Genomic DNA, 5,000 nt, shown 5'->3' with positions numbered 1-5,000 from the left:
CAGGGAAATTTTCACAAAAACAAAAGCATTTCACAAAAGCATTTTTCCAAAATATGCATAACACTAAAAACCAAAAACATCTAAATTCACAAATTCATCAAATTCTTTAATCTTCTCTTGGCATATAAAAGTGCTTTTGTTTTAAAATATATGTAACCTCCTTCGTAAAAATTCCATAAAAATCCCCCATCTTGTTTTCCAGTTTAAAATAACTGTACAGCATTTTTACATAATCTTCAACCAACTGTTTAAAAATCAACCATAGGTTAGCAATAAAATCTCTGTTTTTGACTATATTCCTTCTTTTCCATATTGCCTTTTTGGCCAAAATTAAAAACAAATTAATTAGTTTCTTGTTTGCTGTATTCTCTGCCATTCCCAACATAAAAAATCTATTCCAGTTACAGTCCCCCTCATTATCTCTTAAGTCTTTGATTATTTCCTTTAATTCCTTAAAAAATGGGCTCAACTTCTCACAGAATAAAAAAAAATGTAAAATTCCTTCATCTTCTTTTTTACAAACTCTGCATTGGGCATTAGTTTCTTTCTGCATTGCACACAATCTCATTTCAGTAAAAATCACATTTTGTCTAATAAAATAATCAAAACTTTGTAAATCCACATCCAACCATTTCCATGTCATGTTCTTCCATATATCTTCCTCTTCAATTTCATTAAAATGCCTTATCCATAACTGATTGGCAAGAGGTTTTTTAAAAACTCTATTTATAAAAAACCCATAAAACATTTTAACAGAACCCAAATTAAAATTCACCATATTGTCTTTACATTTTAGAAACACGCTCATTTTCTTTTCTTTTTCTCCCTCCTTAATAATTTCTTCCAGCCATTGTCCTGGGATTGCTTTTTTTACTTGTTCATATTGTCTTTTTAAAACATTTACATTAAAGTCCTCCTTCTCCTCATCCATTGCATCTATGATCACTTGAAGTGGTAAAAATCCCTCTTTAAATTCCCATAAAACATCCCTCACCTTTACAAACCCTGATTGCAACCACTTCTTAAAATAGATATCATACTCTTGCATCTTTATTTTCCCATTTAAAAACAGAGGTTGATTTAAAATCATTTCTCTCCCCTCCGGATTAAAATCCACCTCTGTTAAAAAAAGCCTCCAAGCGCTTAAAACCTCTTTGTAAAATGGTGGGATCCCCTCCATCATCCAATTCTTAAGCTTCATCCATAAAACATTTTCCCCCAAATTAAAATTCCCACATTTATTTAAATAAAGAGCCATCAATCTCTTCCACTCTGCTCTGTTCGTATCATCCAAATATTTTCTTACCACCTTTACTCTCATGCTTTTCATTTTTTGTTCTACATCCACCAAACCCATCCCTCCCTCCCCCGGTTTCCCAATCAGTGTAAAATATGCAATTCTTGGAGGCTTTTTGTCCCATAAAAATTCTAAAACACATTTCTTTATTCTCTTAAAAACCCAGTCTGGCAATGGCATCACATGTAATGTATACCACATTCTAGATAACATTAGCATGTTTACAACTAAAATCTTCCCTTTTAAACTTAAAAACCTGCTTCTCCAGAAAATCAGTCTTCTTTCCATCCCTCCCACCGTCTCTTCCCACATACTGTCCGTAGCCTCCTTTTCATTCTTTGCTACAATTATTCCTAAAATCTTTATTTCTTGCACCTCTGTAAACTTACAGACCCCTGTAAGAACCTCTGCCCTTCCATATTTCATGTATACAGTTTTTTCTTCATTTATCTTTGCACCCGAACCCTCACAATACAGTTTTGTTTTCTCCATCACTCTTTTAACACTTTCTACATTTTCAACCACAATTGTCGTGTCATCAGCATATTCAAATATTTTCTTTAATTCTTCTCCCTCTTCCATTTGTATTCTATTTATTCTTTTTTCTCTATTTATTAAAAGCCCTAAAGGTTCTGCTACCAATGAGTACAACTGCGCCGACAATGGACACCCCTGTCTTATGGATCTTAAAACTTTAAAAGGTTGAGTTAAAAAACCATTGCATTTTACTTTTGTAAAAATATCCCTGTATAAAACCGAAATCCATTTAATAAAATTATTCCCAAACCCAAATTCCTTTAAAACTGCAAATAAAAAGCCATGTTCAACTCTGTCAAAAGCCTTTTCAAAATCCATACTAATAACATAAGCACTTTTGCCTTTTTCTTTTATATACCCTGCTATATCTCTAATGCTGCTAGTAACATCTGCTATATCTCTCGCCTTTACTCCATACGCCTGGTTTGTTTCTATTATATTTGGCATGACATTTTTTAATCTGTTTGCTAAGACCTTGGCTAAAATTTTAAAATCAGTGTTTAGCATTGTAATGGGTCTAAAATTTTTCAGCTCAGTTTTGTCTCCTTTTTTCTTGTATATTATTTTCATTAATCCTAGCCCCATTCTTGGGCTTACTCTTTCTTTTTTAAAAACTTCTTCAAAAATTTCATTTAAAATCACGCTTACTTTTTCTTTAAAAACTTTGTAAAACTCACTTCCAATACCATCTACCCCGGGGCTTTTCCTCACTCTTAAATGATTTATGGCATGTATGATCTCTTCAGTTTCTATTTCCCTTTCACATATTTTTTTATCCTGTTCGCCAACTTTCCTTGTTATCTGTTGCAACAAAATATTCCTTTTTTCCTCATCTCCCCCCTCAGACTTAAAAAGTTCCTCATAAAATGATTTAACTTCTTTTAAAATCCCCTCTGTATCTGAGACCACCATTCCATTCCTACTTTTAAGTTCTTTAATTGTTTCCGCTCTCCCCCTGCTTTTCTCAAGATTAAAAAAGAATCTGTTACATTTTTCCCCTTCCACCGTATATTTTGCTTTGCTTCTCAACATTGCCCCCTTGCATTTCTCCTCTTCTATTTTTCTCAACGTATTTTCTATTTCAATTACTTTTTGCACATCTACTTCGTTTTTATTTAACTCCTCTTTTAGAGTTCTCCTTATTTCTCTCTCCTTGGTTCTTTTAACCTTTTGTAATAAATTACAGTAGTTCATAGAATATTTCTTAATATCATACTTAACATTTTCCCACCATTGCCTTTTGTCTTCCATATACATCAGGTCTTTTTTCCTCCCATCTAATATCATTTCAATCTCTTTTTTAAAACTTTCATTCTTTAAAACCTCAGTGTTTAAAATCCACACCCCAGGTCCCTTTGTTTGTCTTTTAAAATCCATCGTCATTAAAACCATTTTGTGATCGCTTAAGGTTGTTTCTTTGTAAAATATTCCATCAATGAAACATTCAAGATTTCTGGTACTTAAAAAATAGTCTATTCTGGTTTGGCACATAAAATTCCCCACCAACTGTCTTCTTGAAAATTCCTTCTTTTTTCCATTTCTTTCCCGCCACACATCAATCATATTTTTCTCTTCCATCAATGACCTTAGTTCTTTTCTACCCCCATCCGATTTAAAAACCATCCCATTTGCCATATCCATTTTACTAAAAACAGTGTTAAAATCCCCTGCAATCACCACCTTCCCCCATTTTTCAATTACATCAGCTAAAACATTAAAGTATATTTTCTTTTCTTTTTCTCCATTGGGAGCGTGCACGTTCACTAAAACAAATTTGTCTTCTTCCATTTCGATTTCTACCACCATACATTTTCCTTTTTTATCATTATATATAAGTTTTGTCTTTATACCTCTGTCTTTTCTTATTAAAACCGCCACTCCTCCTCCCATTTTTTCCTCTTCATTGTTAACAAGTAATTCCCCTTCCCATCTTTTTCTAATATCCTCCATAACATTCTCTTTCCAGTTTGTCTCTTGCAATAAAATCACATCTTCATTTCGACACAATTCCTTCACCTTTTCAAATTTATAAACATTCATTAATCCTCTAGCATTAAAAGCCACAATTTTCAGCACCATAAAATAAAATAAAAGCCATAAAATCCCCATTTTGTCAGTTCATTCACTCTCCTTCCTTTACCATTTCCCCACTGTCTTGTTTTTCCTCACATCCTTGTTTTAATACTTTTCTTTGGCTTTCTCTAAATTTGGTGTTACCTTAGTTTGTCTTCTTCTTTTATTGATTCCTGTAGTGCCGGCATCGTCGATGCATTCACTGTCTTTGTCCATTCTCCCATCCTCGCTGACCCACTCCTGATCCTCTGTCTTTTCCAGTTGAATCTGTAAAGTATCAGTTATTTCCATCAGTGACCCCGTTTCCTCACCGCACTGCGTTGATCCAGTCCTTTCACTTTCCTCTTCAACGTCCGTGCTTGTGGTATCCTCTCTTGGTGTTCCTTCTGTGTTTTCGTGTAGCTCCTCTTCACCGGCTTCCTCATGCATCTGCCCACACCCCTGCTCTTCCTCCTGATGTTGTTCTCCGAACCAGCACTCGCACTTGTTTAACACAAGCCTGCAGTCCGGGCACCTCACCGCATTACAGTCCCTCGCGAAATGTCCCCTTTCCGAGCACTTATAGCATTTGAAGTCAGGACAGTCCTTCATCATGTGTTCAGGGCTCATACATAACCTACAGGTTCTCACCTGCTGGCTATGTATCACCCTGAAATACTGAGGTCCTTCTTCCGTCTCCATTCTCGTGCTGTAGGGCAGGGAAGCCACCTCTTTTGGAAACCGTACTCTCAGGAATCTCGTTCCATCCTCAATGCGGGTGCCCGGGTAGAATCTCCTTTTGATCTGTGAGATAGGAGTCACCCCCCATCCCTCCAGCTTCTTTAAAATATCGTCATCCTCCAAGTAAGCAGGCAGATGCATGAAAGATACAGCAAAATCCTTATTGTTCAACTTTTTAATTTCACAAATCTTTCCTTTAATCATCAATCCTTCTTCTAGTTTCTCAATATCTTCCTCTTTTTCCAATGTAATTTCATATTGTTTCATCATTTTTGGTCTTACCGCTAGTATGCTAGTCACTTCGATCTTGTCTTTCAATGCTTCTATAATGTCCTCTGCTCTCCCATCTTGTACCTCCGTCAAATCAATCACT

This window comes from Carassius auratus, unplaced genomic scaffold, assembly GCF_003368295.1.
Source record: "Carassius auratus strain Wakin unplaced genomic scaffold, ASM336829v1 scaf_tig00216017, whole genome shotgun sequence".
Classification (NCBI taxonomy): Eukaryota; Metazoa; Chordata; class Actinopteri; order Cypriniformes; family Cyprinidae; genus Carassius; species Carassius auratus.
The sequence above is the reverse complement of the archived record's forward strand: the minus strand, read 5'-3'. Positions refer to the sequence as shown.